We start from the raw sequence: 17,608 nt of genomic DNA, 5'->3' as shown, positions 1-17,608 counted from the left end.
GTGTTGGTATTCAGGACTGGAGTTGCATATCCCTGATGTGAGGTTTACAGAGCTTTATGCTGGCTTTCAGAACTGGAAATGCAAGTCCCTGATGTGAGGTTTGCAGAGGTTTATGCTGGCTTTCAGAACTGGAGACACAATGTCATATCCCTGACGTGAGTTTTACAGAGCTTTGTTCTGTGTCTCAGAACTGGAGATGCATATCCCTGATGTGAGGTGCATAAGTAGAAGCGTTATAGTACTTTATAATATTGTCTGGCCCACTTTACTGCTTAGAGAATATGTGGTTAGACTTGATTTTTAATTGTTATACTAACATTCAGATCATAAACTGTTGTAGCCTTTTCATTGCTCCAGAATTTTACTAAGCAGGCCCTCCTGAGCCATGGTACCTTTCAGAAGTCACTAGAATGTCAACAGATTTTTTTACAGTTGATATGTATACCTGATCTTGGGTCATGGTGTGGGTTAGAATTTTCCTGTGTTTTATAGTGATGTGAAATTTTCCTTTCTGGATGTCACTTGATGGCTTAATCATACCCTTGCTCGTGATGCCTTGAGATTCCAAGTGTTATTCCATTATTGCAACGGTTTGGAATACAAGACAGAGCGAAGTTTAAAGTTTTTAAAATAATGCCGAGAAAAAGTCTGGTTAATGTTGAGAGTTGCACTTCATTTTTTCAGTTTGTAAGAGTAGATGTTGGTGTACAGGATTAGGATAGTGATTGTGGAAGGTACATTATGTAGACATTAAAAAAACTGGTTTATGGTATTTTTCGATGTGGAAAATATATTAGTCTGGAATTTTGGGAGGCTAGAAAATGTAGTAGTACGTGATTTGGGGACAGGGGCAAGAAAGTGTGCTATGAAGTATGTTGTTTTGGCTGTAAAGTCTGCTATTTTGTGTGTGGTTTTTCCTTAGAAGTCTGTAAGTTTGCTATTTCTCTGCCAAGAAGTCTATATTCTTGTTTGGGAGAGTTTTCAATTAGAATACCTATTAGTTGAAGAGCTGCTCCCAGGCGTCATGAGTCACTTGCTTATAATGCCTTTATATCTCGTGAATTTTACGCTCTGGAAACTGCCCCAAAATTAGGTCATTACAAAATCGGGGATTTTTATCGTTTCTACTTAGAAAGGTCGTCTATTTTGGGAGAGGCCTTTCCCAAAATATGTGCATCTTTGTAGGAGTGTGTTATTTTTACTTGAGATTTTACCTAAGAAATTTTATTCTGGAGGTTTTTGTCCTGATATTGTTTTAAATGGAAGTGATTTTTGTCCATTGTCATAGTTCTCGAAAGTATTTTGCTTGGAAAGTGTTGTTATCGATTCCGAGGTTTGTTTTCCCCAAGGAAATGTTAATTAAACAGAGTTTTTTAAAAAGAAAGTTCTCTTGATTCAAGGGAGGATTTTGTTCTGGTTGGAAATAACTAGATAGTGATTTTTCTTATTTGGGACTTGAAAATATGTTGATTTGCAAGTTTTCTACCCAGTATATCAATTCAACTTTTTTTTTTCTTGGTCAGAAAGTCTTTGAGCATGTTTCATTTTGTTAGGAATTTTCGTTTTGTTTGTTAGTGAGGGCGAAATGTTTTCCACAGAAAATGAAGTTTGTCTACAAAGTTTGTCAGCGTGGGAGCCAGAGTTGGTCTTGCCCAGGAAGTGGAGACTTGCCTAAAATATTTGGTTTGTGCTCTCTTTACGTGTCAGTGGTTGTTCGTCAGTTTTCTGCCCATGAAACGTATGTTTTTTTTTTTTTTTTATCTAGTGTGATCTTGTATAGTTAGTCTGATTGAGATATTTGTCTACGAAGTGTGGCAGCTTGGGGAGTTGTTTTGTTTTTTTCTTTTTGAAGGTATGTCAGCTACGATGTGTTTTTCGTCCAATAGAACTCACAAGAATAGAGGTTCATTATTCTCTTAAAGAGTTTGGTTATAAAGATGAATACTGCTTCAAGAATAAGACAAAACCTGAAAAAAAAAAATTTAATTTATTGAGAGTTGAAGTTTGGTATTAGCATTTTAAAGGCAGGTCTTGAGGTATAAGGTCAAAATTAAAAGAATTGAATTTTCATGAAGTTTTTCCTAAACAGTATTCCTACTAGAGTTGTGATTGTAGTACCAACCGTAACCCGTTCGTAATGGTCCATATGAAAAGGCAATGTTCATTATTCTGTAGCCCTATACTGATGATCATTACAAAGTTACCGTTTTTGGCACATTGTAACTCTGTTCTAGATGTGAACCAGTAATCTTAATATATTCATGTGCCATATCAAAGAGCAGTTTTCATTATTAGCCAGGTTTTAGTCACATAGCCCAATTCTGATAAGGATAAAAGGAATTTTTATTGTCAATATATTGATGAGCTATTTGAAACGATTTTTTTTTTTAATCTTCAGTACAAAACTGCTTTTCAAAGTCTTGTTAAAACTGGAAGCAGAAATATTTGAGGTGCATCCAAACTTCAAAGCACCCGAAGGAATGTTCCAATTTGCAGCTGGACATTCCTCCCTAATGGGGTGGATTTTTGCAAGATATCCTCACAGAACCTAAACTGGCCTGGTGGTCCACGTGTACGGTGAAGGCGACGTTAGTCCGACCTGCTGCCCTGCTGGGGGAGGAAGAACGGGGCAAGAGGGCATTAGCTTTGCACGTCTCTTGACCATTTACCTGACTCAATCATTTACATTGAATGATGTCAGGCCTATAAGACGAAGTGGTTATTTTGGGAGGGGGGCGCGCCTGAAGGCGCACTTGTTCCACCTGAAGGGGTCTGAGTCACTTGTCTGCTTTCGGAGTTACTATGTGTGTCTTGGTGTAATTGATTGCTTTTGTTGTAACGAGAGACTGGAGGATGGCTTGTAATTTGAAGTAAAATAAATTTAATTGCATTTTTTTTTATTTATTTGAGAAATTCCTGTAATTCTCTTGTTCAGAGTGACATCTGAGAATATAAATGAATATTCCATACTTTTAAAATCTTGTAGACAAAATTATCGCATAAACTGAAAAATAAAACAAATTAGGAAATTTAGTTCTGAATCTGCATTTTGGTGTGTTAACGTTAGGCTAAGCCTAGAACTTACAGTTGAAATAACTTTAAACTGCGAAAGAAATTTTTTTCGTTAAAATGTAAAGTAAGCTCATTAAGATACGGAAATGCAACAAACATGATTTTGAAGATATAATTTTACAGCATTTTTTACTGATTAGTTATAGTCTAATAAAGGTTTATGCACATTTCATTTCTAAGAAAAGGCCCCTCTTAACATGGAACTTAGCGTTTTGTAAAATGATCAAAAGTATGAAAAAAATCGCGTCATTTTAGTATTAAAATTTCAACTAAACACTTGTAGCCGTTACCGTTTTTTTCTAAGTAGTTTCCTGTTTTCTATGATGTTCAATTATAGTACTAAAAATCTCCATTTTTCTAGTTTTCAGAAGACGTCAGAGAGACACTTTAGGCTTCGAAATCTCAATGAAAACGGAAAGCAGAATGTCAGAGTACATTTTTTACAACCAGTAGATCTATTCTAAGTTATCCACAGAAAACCGGACAAGGGAGTAGTATTTTGGCCATTATGCTTCGAGACAAATAGTCTACGGTTTTAAAACACGTTTCATTAGACCCTACTTGTCAAGCAAGCATTTGCCCAAGTACAAAATCATAGCCATATGAGTGAACGTAAGCCAAGGCTTGTCTCAGTAGTAACTTAACCACGCCCATCTTGGAAGACTCTCTGTCCTTACGTTTTCTTTGGCATTTGAAATGGTCTAAGAGTCCTCACTAGTGACATAGAAAACTGAAAGACATTTGGGAAGCACAGGGGAAGTATTTATAAGAATTTTTCCCATCTCGGCCAATCAGCTGCCAGCTTAGAAAACTTAAGCCCTTTGGGTCTGCTTCAGAGTTGGTAACCGACTGACTGTATACCTCCTGCTGGGGGCATTCCTCCACCCTTCGGGCATTGCTATGCTGGCTCCAAGAAGGGAAAACAAATTAATTTTCCTTATTACAAGTAACCTCCCCTACCTTTGAAATTACTTCTTGGATTTAAAAAGACTGTCCGGTTATTTTTTAAGTTTTTATTTTCCAATCTACAATATTCTCTTATACAAATATAGTAAAGCCAACAGTGACATCACAACCTTAATTAAATGACATTTGGGAATAGAATGATGACGTCACAACGGTTCAAATACTCATTCGTGCCCTTCTACACGGGCAGTTCTTTGGTGACGTCACTTAGCATTTTTTATCTAGTTTGCTTATATAATAAACCCAACTATGACGTCACAACCTTTATTACTATACATTGCTTTAGGGAACGGAATAATGTCATCACGAAATGTATCCATTCATGCCCTTCTACCGGGGCAATTCCTTGATGACGTCATTTAGCAATACCATTTCTTTAGTTTTTATATATTAGTTTGCTTATACTTATATACTAAAGCCAACTATGACGTCACAGCCTTGATTACATGGGCTATAGGGAACGGAATAATGACGTCATCAAATACATCCATTCATACCCTTCTACATCGGCGATTCTTTGATGACGTCATTTAGTAGTATTTTTAACTCTACTCATACCTAATACCTCATATCGTTAATCTCGAGTTTTATGGGATAGTCCTGAACCATTTATGTATATACGTAAGTTTTGGGTAAAAATAAACTTACTTAGGACATGTGGCCTAATTCGGACACTCAAATCCTTCGTTTTAGCCAGATGTAAACACCTTTAGCTTTCCTTAAAGCTAGCGCTCTCTCTCTCTCTCTCGCTAGTTAACTCTAAGCTATGCTGATTTCCGTCTTTTTAAATCTTTAAAGTCTCATGACCATTTATGAAAAGACATAGTGACTTTGGCACGGCTTATGGTTTGTCTTGTATATTACATTCAACCTGAGAGAGAGGAGAAGAGAGAGAGAGAGAGAGAGAGAGAGAGAGAGAGGAGAAGAGATAACAACCCACAATAATGAAATATTACGAGTGAGGTGAGTTTAAGAACTTTACAATAATGAATATTACGAGAGAGAGAGAGAGCGAGAGAGAGAGAGAGAGAGGATAGAGAGCTAGAGAGAGAGAGAAAATAAAAAAAAAAAACATTCAACATATTTATTTTTAAAAATTGAAACTCGTTAAACGAAACTGAACAATGACGTTGACACGAATTATCCCAATCTCTTTTTCGTACTTTTCAAACATTCTCAGAGAATGTCCTCCGAGATATGCTGAAAGCTAGTACTACAGAAGCCCCTTCCTCTCTCATCAGGGTGAATTATTTCGTCAAGTAGACGGAGTCGCCATGGGATCCCCACTAGGGGTCCTCTTTGAAAATATATACATGGCCACCGTCGAAGAAAGGACCTTTAGAGAACATCAAAAACCTAGGATTTATGGGCGGTACATCGACGATATATTCGTCACAATAAAAGAACCTGAAGATGCCAGAAAACTAGCAGATGCTCTGAAAAGCAAACTCAGTGCTCAAACTTCACCACAGAGCACAGCCAGCAGCAAGACTTTGCCATTTCTTGATGTTCTGGTAAAAAAAACAACAAGAAGGACAGTTTAAGACGACCGTTTTATACCGAAGCACGAACGCTGGCCGTTGCTTGAACGCACGCGGGAGTGCCCGACGCATATAAAAAGTCTGTCGTGATTGCGTATTTCAACAGAGCCTTCACACACAGCTCATCTTGGAGAGATATACATAACGAACTCGACCGAATTCGCCAACTGCTGACAAACAACGGCTATGCAGCTCAAATTATCGAAGTAGCAATAAAAAGATAAAAGGACGAATTTTACCACCAAAACACGATGACGAAAAAACGAGGAGAACTTGATTATTTACCATCGTGTACATTATGGGTCTGCATACAAGGAGGATTGCTGCACACTACGCGTGGGATAATAAACAGAGGCGTAACCCCAAAAGTCCCCTTACCATAAAATAAGCCTCAGGATATATAGTAAGCCGAACCTTGTAGCAGCCTTAACTAATAAAGAACAGCACCGCTCCGGGGGGGACCGAAGGAGATGTGCACGAATGTATTACAAATTTACTTGTCCAGAGGGAGGTGTAGTTAACCTCACAGCCAAAACTACATCGGGCACACTACAACGACCCTTCGGAGACGTCTGCTGGCTCATAGAAATCAAGGGGCCATCCATCAACATTACATAGATGTTCACGATAGGAAGCCATCTTTACAAAGAGCTCATAGAAGGCACCCAGGTCGTGCACAGAGAAGACAACTACGGTCGCCTCTTAATAACGGAAGCGGTGAGCATCGCTATTCAGAAGCCGACCTTGAACGTCCAACAAGAATCGGACCATATACTCTCCTCCAGCAGGAGGAAGGAATACGCAAGCCAACAGGGACCAGACAGCGCGCCCACCTAATCCACCGAGAACATCGCGCCCCTTGGAAGACATGAGAAGACCCAGCGTTAGCGAAAGTCAAGTAACATCCTTGCTAAGGTCACTGAGACCCCGCCCAACACGAATCAGCAGCCGTTAACCACGTAGACCATTTTGGACATCCACACACACACACACACACACACACACGCGCACTCACTCAAATTTAAATCATACACATTTATAAATAAACAGAAATTATCTCTTGTACCTTTATACATGCTATAAAATATATATATACATATATTTGTATTCCTGTATTAGATTTCTATATTCATTTTCATTCCTGTATGTAATTTTGTAATTTTTATCTAAAACCAAGATGTAACATATTAAATTTTAAACATACATTTAAGGAAACTCTAGCACATGGCATTGTATTTTGAATATATTTACTTTAAACCTTTACTTTGCAACTTTCACTATTGTCATAGTACATATGTCCTTATGTTCTTTGTATCCAAAACAACGCCTTAAGCTGTTAATCCCTAGACTAACCAGTACCCCATACCTCAAGACCATACCTCCACACGAGTGAAATAAATAGGCCGAAAGGTCAGATCGTAAGTCAGTAGTCGCTTGATAATGCCATAAGACGAAACAGCTGTCGTAACAAAATTCAATAAATGGAAGAAGGAAGTCTGCGTATTTTTCACCAGAAATTGACGAGCGAGAATCGGAAAAAAAACTTCGTCGTATGAAGATACCTGCAAGAAACTTATTGATGCCACTAAAGCAATTGCTTTTAACGAATATATATATATATATATATATATATATATATATATATATATAGATATATATATATATATATATATATATATATATATATATGTATATCTATATCTATATATATGCATATATATATATATATATATATATATATAGATTATATATATATATTATATATATAGATATAGATATACATATACATATATATATATATATATATATATATATATATATATATATATATATATATATATATATATATATATATATATATAGTATATATATATATATGTTATCATATACATATATGACAAGTAAATCAATACTAGTCATGCAAAACCTCTGCTATGAAACATCGTTAGAATTACCGACAGAAAGCCAACGTGTTCAACGCCTACGCTGGTTAGCCAGACATTACAGCTTACCGGGGGAGCACAACCGCACTTCCCTCCAACACCCCCTATCCCCCACCCCCGACTCCACCAACCCTTTAACCTTTCCACCTCCGACAACCAATCAAATATCGTTTATCATTAGTATGTTCATTATCATTATATTCACTAACCCCCTTCCGGCATCGAAACCCAATCAAATTATTATTATTATTATTATTATTATTATTATTATTATTATTATTATTATTATTAACTCAAAACGCTCGCATAGTTCATGAAAGTCAAGAACCGTCCTCCATTCCCGGCTTGAGGGAGATTCTCTTTGTTAGTTATGTAGTTTTCTGTCACTAATTGATTTGTGTTTCTGTCTGTATTCTTTTTCCATCATTAATTGAATGACTTTTCTATACAGCGGCCATTGAACCCCAGGTTGGTTCGGGAAAGGCGATGTTTATCCGCCAGGCCTCCGTGGGGGTCTTCCCATGAACATCACCTCCTCCCTCCTTCCGCTTTCTTTCCACTCATTCATGGCGCTGCTGTTCATTCATTCATTCAAAAGAAGATAGAATTTCTTGTCGAGTGTCAGCGTCACCGTTCCCGAATATATATTTGTCCTCTTCTGCTTTGGCGTTGCGCTGTCAGGCCCTAATTAGGAGCGATTATCGCCTTATATGTCCTCGTGGTGTTATTCATAAATATACTGCCCTGAATGTCAAACAGGGACCTATGTGGGATCCACAGCAGACTCCTTAAGGTGCGGTATCGATTCTCATCAAGTGGCATAAGCTTCCGTATTGGCAGCAAGATTGCAAACCCGGAACACTCCAATATTAGAAATCACTCCAAAAATGTGTAAAACATATATTGATAATAAAGACTTCTGTATTTTAGGCCATACCACCAACCCGCAGGACCTTGTTATTCTAGAATTTCTCTTTATCAAACCAACTTGTTCCGTCGTTGAACACCCATACGTCTTCCTCCCCTCTGTATTTGTCTTGACTTGTGTTGTTTATTTATGTTTCATGTTTACGTTTGTTTAGTTTAACGCCTGCCACTCCTCTAGGCGGCGGCCCTTAACTTCTTCTTTCTGTAACTGTTCACTGCTGCTTTCAATTTTTTTTTTATTTTTTTTTTTATTTTATGTTCATTTATTTTTCATTTTAATGGATGTCTTTTTAAATAATTAGATTTCCTTAATTTCGATGTGTATTTTGTACACTTAGTAAGAATAATTTTTTAGCTTTTGCATTTCTGATATATATATATATATATATGTATATATATATATATATATATATATATATATATATATATATATATATATATATATACATAATACATTTATATATATATATATATATATATATATATATATATATATATATATATATATATATATCATATATATATATATATATATACTATATATATATATATATATATTTGTGTGTGTGTGCATGTGTACATGAAGATCCATGTTTGTGTGTGTGCATGTGTACATGAAGATTTATGTTTGTATGTGTGTTTTCATACATTAGTAGGCTTTTACATACGTTCACAAAACAAACCTCCTCACCTGTGCCCCATTCCTCCTCAGGTAAATAAAAAATACAGAAAATAGTTATTGTGCCTTTTATTTTCCAAAATTAATATCAGGGAACAAAGTCAATTTTTTTGTCCAAATTTGCAGAAAAAATAATTTTTTCCCCTACAAACGAATGTTTGTAAAAAAAAAAAAAAAAGGAATTATTTTCAAGGTATTATAAATAAACAAAAATAAATCAGGAATGGTTTTTCGAGAGGTCCTCAACCTCGGTCTTGGATAGGACTTGGCGCTGAAGCGCTGTTAGGATGGGCTGCCGGATAGATCCTGAATCATCATCAGATATCAGAGGCGACGAAGTTTGTGTAACAAATTTGTTTGTATTTTGCATTCTATATATACCACTGAAATAAAGGAAAGAAAAAAACCAAGTAGAATGACACAACTAAACAATGAAAACAATCAATATGAATGTAAATGCACCCTCTGTCTGTCTGTCTGTCTGAGCTTCCCCATGAGCGATAAAGCGTCAACCGACTTCTCTCTCACTCTCTCTCTCCTCTCTCTCTCTCTCTCTCTCTCTCTCTCTCTCTCTTACTATTTTCTGAAAATGTAATAATTTCCAGTGATATGATTGCAGACCTGAATGTGAAGAGATTAGTTAAAATGCCAAGAATTGCAATAAAGATGATGATCATCCAGAAATACTCATATACACAACATTGATATATTTCACACAAAGGCAACACCACATTGCAGGCAGAGGTGGGGGCTCTCACAGACCCAAACACCCATTTACTAACGAAATGGAGAATAGAGACCTTGAAGTAACTCCCTCACCCCCACCATGGACACAACGTTAGGAAGGTACTGGGAAGAGTGACCAGGTCTCCCAGGCATTTAGAAGTTACTGAACAAGAAGTTTTACTAGGTAGGTGGGGGAGGGGGCGGTCTCTCGGACCCCTGGTCTACCGGAGCCCCGGTTAATTAATGAAATAATCGCAAGATTTCCCGAAATATTGAGATCAATTTAACCTTCGCACTTTGTGCCGCGTCTCATTCGCTTCGGTAAGAGGCAGAGCCCAAATCGCATGACAGACAGTCGTTTATAATAACTCCCCCTCCCCCTCCCCCACAAAACCCCTTCCCATCTAATCCCCAAAAACCACCATCTGTGGTTTCCTTCCTATATTGCGACGCAGACTTAAGGTCCAACGAGGGAGAATATGCTGCGAAGAAGAACAATGGCGCTATATCAGTGTTCCTGAAAGAAGAAGACCTTTGAATCATCATGGAAACTCTGTGAATGATGGATGATGCAGTCCCAGCGGTGGAGGAGGAGGAGGAGGAATACAACAAACCTATCACTTGACTCAGGCGATTTGTTTCTCTGTGAACCGGCTGATATTTCTGACACGAAAAGGATTACTATCATTATTCTTATTATTATTATTATTATTATTATTATTATTATTATTATTATTATTATTATTCATTCTAAAATATTATTCTAGTAGAATTATTTCTATTTCTGTTTCCATTTCATTATAATATTATAATTCTTTTTTATCATCAAGATCTCTTTTATATTTAATATTGATTTTATTTTCCTTCATTTATATCAATTTTGGATTGTACTTGTTTTATTTGTTATGTTTACTCACTTGATTTTATTCAACGTGAAATTATTGGAGAAAAATGTAAACTTAGCCATCGGTAAATTCCTGGAAAAATTAAATTGATATTTCAATTATTTTTATCTTTGGTTCTAATTTATTTCAATAATTTATATATTTCTATTATTGTTTCCTTCTTCTCCCCATTTGATTTTTATTCTTAAATTATACTCTATTGACCATCAACTATTTTTCTCTAAAAATAAAATTGAAAACTCTCTCTCTCTCTCTCTCTGTTTCTACCGGATAACACTTCTCGGATAAGAATGACAGACTGTACATGCAAGCATCGATAGTTGCTGATTTGTGAGGAGTACACCAAAGTATTTCTGCATAATCGCCTTAAAATTTCGTATGCAAAAACTAAAATCAAAATTCAAATATGGTTAATTTTGATGTTGTTTCTGTTTTACAAAAGTGTCTGTTGATTGAATTGCTTGAATTTTTGGCGGAAGAATGAGATGAAAGTTATGATATGCCTTTAACTGTAGCAAACCTCATTAGTCCTCATAAGGTTATGTATCAAAGATAGTCAATTTTGTTTTAATGGTGGATTTTTTGTGTACAAAAGTTTGGCATGGCTATGGGTATCCCTTTTTTCTCCTGTCCTTATTTACAATATTTACAAGGAATGTTTTGAGACAAAACTCTTAAACAAGAGTTTTGCTCCGGAAAGTTATATTGTTTAGGTATGTGGATGATATTTTCTGTATTTGGCCAGTTCACGAAAATAAATCTCCAGGAATTTCTGATTAAACTCAATAATTTTCTGTCCTTTCTATAACATTTATTGTGGAAGGAAGAAACAAATTGCAATTTGAATTTTCTTGATGTAACAGCTCATAAAATTATAGAAATTTCACCTTTCAGTCTTTCGAAATTCAACTGACATGCCTCTTTTGTTCATTATTTATTCCAATCACCATCAAAATGTTAAATTCTTTATTTTTTTTCTTATATGTTCTTAAGGGCTTTGCACGTCTGTAGCCCGCAGTTTATTGACGCTGAGATTCAAACTGTTTATGATATTGCCTTGAAACTTAAATACCTAAGGACTTGTGTAGATGTGTCATGAAAAAGAGCTAGAAAAAACATTTTATTGAACTAATAACAACATGGATTTACTAATCGTAACATTCTCTAATTACCGTTTGATGGAAGGATTTTAGAAATTCCTACAAATTAAAAGTTTTTCAAAATAAAAAGCTGTTTTTTAGTAATAATAATGTTAAGAGTTTAGTAATAAACGATTCTCCTAAAGATGTTTCCCGCTGCATCTATGAAATTTCTTGTAAAAAGTGTAATAAAATATGTTACGGACAAACTGGAAAATCCTTTTCAACAACGAATCCAACAGCACCAATATTCAGTGAGAACTGGCCAATAACGAAGGGATTATTCGTACATATGAGAGATGTAGATTCTCCTATTAACTGGAGGCAACCAAGATCCTTAGTCTCGTGTAGCGAGACAGCTCCAGGGAATATCATTGAATCTTCTTTGATCAAGTCAGATAATGAAAGTGTTCTAAATTTAAGTCTTGGCTTGTTTAAACTAGATGCCTTTATAATTAAAAAAGTAGTAGATAAATAGAAGTGAGCAACAAAATTGGTAATGGAGTTTTATACATGTTTTTAGGACTTTGTAGGCTAAGCTTCAGTATCTCTTATGTTAAATCTGTTTTGGTTTGTGACCGTGTGATCTCGGATCATCCTGGATTATCTGATTTTTTTGCCCTTTTGACAATTAACCATCTGGTATTCTTGATCTTATCTTTTTCTTACCTTGTAGCCTTATTCCCAACTGTGTCATTATTCCTCGACAACGTGTCGACTTTCTGACTATCATTTTCAAGTGTTATTCACTTATAATATTATATCTATATATATATATATATATATATATATATATATATATATATATATATATATATATATATATATATGTGTGTGTGTGTGTGTGTGTGTGTGTGTGTGTGTGTGTGTGTGTGTGTGTGTGTTTTGTATTTCTAGAAGTTTTAAGTTGGAAAGGCCAGTTTCTCATTTCCCGTAGAGTCACAGGCGTTCTGATGGAATAAATATTTTCAAGGTCGTAATGAAAACTGCCAGAAATTGAACCCATTGAATTCCAGCAGCCCCATGGAATCGAATACAGAACAGAGGCCAAAGGCCAAGGACCAGGACCTACGATGAGGTCATTCAGAACTGAACCGGAAATAATGGAATAAGTTTTCATCGATCCCTGTTGGGCACTCAGTTGAAATGAAAGAAATCCCACAAAAGCATGGAACGTCTGTTGTCTGCTCTGAACTACCAGGAACATAAATGGTTGGTCTGCAAAGTTGTTAGACTCATCCTAGGACTTCAAGGTGGTTATGCAAAGTATCCATGCTTTCTGTGCTTATGGGAGAGTTCCCAGTATCAGAAGGCGGTTGATGAGTTAATGGAGAATTTCCGCACCTTGATGCACATGTCAGAGAGAATGCACTTCATCCTGTCTCATCTGGACTATTTTCCAGAGAATTGTGGAGACTTCAGTGAAGAAGAACAGGGTAAGCGCTTAAGCTCACCAAGATATCGGTGTTATGGAGGAACGCTATCAAGGCGATGGAATGTCAACTTTCTGGCCAGACTACCGCTGGTGCCTGAAGAGGGATGTGGAGTCTGCTCAGCACAAACGGAAGTCCCTGAAGAGACCGTTCATGCATCAGTAGCTTCCTTAGTTCATTATACTCTTCTTGCTATCTATCAAAATATTTTTTGAAAGCCTCGTGTATAAATCAGTCTAATATTTTCAATATTGTGTTTCATTCACCTACAAATAGATCGGAATTTAGGATATTTTCAGTGTGCTCATATTTCATTAACTCAGTCTGATTGAGTAAAATGAGCATGGATTTTTGGATCAGTTATAAAGAAAGTTGGTCTAAAATCAGGTATTATATGTTAGACCTTGAAAACACCACAGGCCAGTGTTTATAAGCCCCACGCAAGTTTTTTCGCTTATACATATTGTAATGTTCACAGCTGCTGCTACGTCATTTGTGCCAGGGTTATAAATTATGCTTTGACTCCGACGGCCAGGCCAGCCAGCCCTTGCCCTGCCAGCAGAGAGGTCATAAACGCCAGCAGTCGCAGGCAAACCCATCATCAGGAAGAGTGGATTCATCGCAGCAGCTCCAAAGAACAAGTCAGATCAGTCATTCTATTTCGTCTTCTTCTTCCCTCTAACAATGAAGACTTGGGCCGTTTTTTTTCTGGTCATAGCATCGATGCTAGTTTTCCGGCTGCGTCTGCCAGGTAAATATTTCTATGACTGTCTGTTTGTCTGTCTGTCTGTCAGCTGTTGTGAAGGGCTTCTCTCATATGCTGTTTCGCTTCTGTTGCCAGACATCGAATAAGAGTTCATTCTCAAACAAAAAACAAAAGGTGTTGACATCTCTTCCATTATGGTCAAAGATGAAACTTTTGTGAGAAATCTTCAGCTTAAAAGCAATGGTTCCAAGATTTTCGACAGAGAGAGAGAGAGAGAGAGAGAGAGAGAGAGGAGAGAGAGAGAGAGAAGAGAGATTTATTGAGGAGCTATTTTACTCTATCCACTATATTTGGTTCTTGTCTTTGAAATTCAAAGCAAAGGAGTTTTACCTTTCATTTTTCTCCCCGTCAAAGTTAAAATGAGTTCGATGGTAAAAAGGGAAAAGAAAATAAGTCGTTGAAGAATCATTTGTTCATCATTTAGTTCCCTTCATCGACATATTCTAACTTAAACTGGGAGAAACATGAAAAGTAAAAGACTTCTGCTTTAGATTTCAAAGACAAGAATAAATTATATTGGATAGATTAATATATATCTCTCTCTCTCTCTCTCATCTCTCTCTCTCTCTCTCTCTCTCTCTCTCTCTCTGTCGAAATCTCGAAAGCGTTTCTTTTAAGTTGAAAAAGAAACAATTTGTTTCCCAAAAAGCTTTAATCTTTGACCATACTATGAAATAACTGTCAATATCTTTGACAATTTGTACTGTTTGAAAATATCTCTCTCTCTCTGTTTGAAAAAATCGAAAGCGTTTCTTTTTAAGTTAAAAAAAATTTTTTTTCCCATAAAGCTTCAATATTTGACCCATTATGAAAGAACTATCAACATCTTTGACATTTGTACTATTTGAAAATACTCTCTCTGTCGAAATCTCGAAAACAAAGCGTTTCTTTAAGTTAAAAAAGTTTTTTTCTAAAAAGCTTTAAATCTTTGACCCAATATGAAAGAACTGTCAACATCTTTGACATTTGTCTATTGGAAAATATCTCTCTGTTTGAAATCTCGAAAAGCGTTTCTTTTAAGTTAAAAAAAAATTGTTTCCAAAAAGCTTTAATCTTTGAAACCCATTATGAAATAACTGTCAACATCTTTGACATTTGTACTGTTTGAAAATATCTCTGTCGAAATCTCGAAAGCGTTTCTTTTCAGTTTAAAAAAAAAAAAATTCTAAAAGCTTAATCTTTGACCAATATGAAAGAACTGGTCAACATCTTTGACATTTGTACTATTGGAAAATATCTCTCTCTGTCGAAATCTCGAAAGCGTTTTCTTTTCAGTTAAAAAAAAAAAAATTCTAAAAAGCTTTAATCTTTGACCATATTGAAAGAACTGTCAACATCTTTGACATTTGTACTATTGGAAAATATCTCTCTCTGTCGAAATCTCGAAAGCGTTTCTTTTCAGTTAAAAAAAAAAAAATTCTAAAAAGCTTTAATCTTTGACCCAATATGAAAAGAACTGTCAACATCTTTGACATTTGTACTATTGGAAATATCTCTCTGTGAAATCTCAAAAGCGTTTCTTTTAAGTTGAAAAAAAATTTTTTTTTACAAAAAGCTTTAAATCTTGACCCATTATGAAAAAACTGTCAACATCTTTGAACATTGTATTGTTTGAAATATCTCTCTCTGTCGAAATCTCAAAAGCGTTTCTTTTAAGTTAAAAAAAAATTGTTTCCATAAACTTTAATATACCACCCATTATAAAAGAACTGTCAACATCTTTGACATTTGTACTGTTTGAAAATATCTCTGTCGAAATCTCGAAAGCGTTTTCTTTTAAGTTGAAAAAAAAAATTGTTTCCAAAAGGCTTTAATCTTTGACACATTATGAAGAAACTGTCACATCTTTTGACATTTGTACTGTTTGAAAATATCGTGGGATATCGGTTTTTTTTTTTTCTGAAACGATGCCCTCGACACATTTCTTAGCTGAGATTCTGAACACGAGTTTTGCTCACTTATGAGAAAGAAAGAAGAGAAGAAACAGAAGCTTTGGAAATGGAATTTGGTACTGAAAGGGCTTTCTTCGACACCCACATCTTCATCACAGTCTCATGTTAGTGTCTTGATATGATGTATAAGTGAGTGAGGGTTACTCTCTCACGGGAACAAAAATTCAGAGATTTCACCTCTTCTTCTTCTTCTTCTTCTTCTTCTTCTTCTTCTTCTTCTTCTTCTTCTTCTAAGCTTAGATCCGTTTCTATACGGATGAACCTCTTCCTTCTTCTACCTCTGTGGTGTGCTTCTGCTTCATAAAGTGTTTTCTCTCTCTCTCTCTCTCTCTCTCTCTCTCTCTGAAGTCCTCGTCCCTCAGTCTCTCCTTCCGTCTCTTTCTTGGTCGTCCTCCTCCTCGTCTTGTTCTTGTTCTCCTCCATAGCATGCTCTTCTATCGCCATAGGATCTGTGCCTCCATCCAATATGGTCTTCCACCCGTCTCTGTTAATTAAAGGTGGCCGCACCATCTCAGTCTTCCCTCCCTCCCTCCCTCCCTCCCGCACTTTCTTCGATATTTCAACCACCTTTGTTGAGCCTCTGATGATCTCCTCGTTCCTAATCCTATCATCATCTTCTATCGTTCCTTACGCCAGACAATTATTCGAAAACAATTGTTCAAAAACATTTTTTCGAAAACAGTTTTTTGAAAATTAATTGTTCGATTCTACAGTTGTTCGAATTAACAATTGTTCGAAAATATTTTTTATAAAGACTATTTTTTTTAATGAGTATAAAAATAATTTATTTCTTTTTTTACTCATGTGCTCCTTACACATTTCATTAGTTTATTTCCTCCATGCAATTTCATTTTGATTTATTTCTTATTTTTTCTAGCTATAGGGCTAGCTATTCGAAAAGCTACTATTCGAAAATATTTATTTTATAAACACTCATTTTGTTTTTGTTATGAGAATAAAGATATAATATTAAAGGATATTTAAAAATAAAAATCACATGATTTTATTTCTGAGTAATACACGATAAAAATAGGTTTTAATGAAAAAAAAATATCTGTAAGATTACAAACTAAAACGATATGAAATGGCACGTCAATAACCGATCACATTCTGATACTCGAAGAATTTATGAGTAAGCGACTTGAAGCGTTCTGCAGACTTCCCTCATTTCTTTTTCCTTGTGTTACACTCGATAATATCCACAAAGCTCTTCCTGCCTCACTCGACGAATTGTTTGTTTTATGCTGCAGGTTTGCGGTAGAGCGGCTGCAACACAACGACTTCGTTCTGAAGATGTGTTTAGACGTGATATAATGAGGAGAATCTCAGGTTGTTTTGCGTCAGTCTTCACTTTATCTAAAAACTTCCGTACTTCAACAGTTTGTCGAATTTCCTAAGTGATTATGTTCACCGTTAGCAGAAGTGATCGTGCCATCAATTGTTATTGTACGCCTTTTGGACTTTTCCGCAAAACATTGGCATCTCCAGTAGATCTTGGACTTTACTTGCTTGTCCTTAACACATATATGAATCCGTCCATCAGTAGCATGTCCCTTCCT

The sequence above is a fragment of the Macrobrachium nipponense genome, chromosome 25, assembly GCF_015104395.2.
Source record: "Macrobrachium nipponense isolate FS-2020 chromosome 25, ASM1510439v2, whole genome shotgun sequence".
In the NCBI taxonomy this organism is placed as follows: Eukaryota; Metazoa; Arthropoda; class Malacostraca; order Decapoda; family Palaemonidae; genus Macrobrachium; species Macrobrachium nipponense.
Note: the sequence above shows the minus strand (reverse complement) of the source record.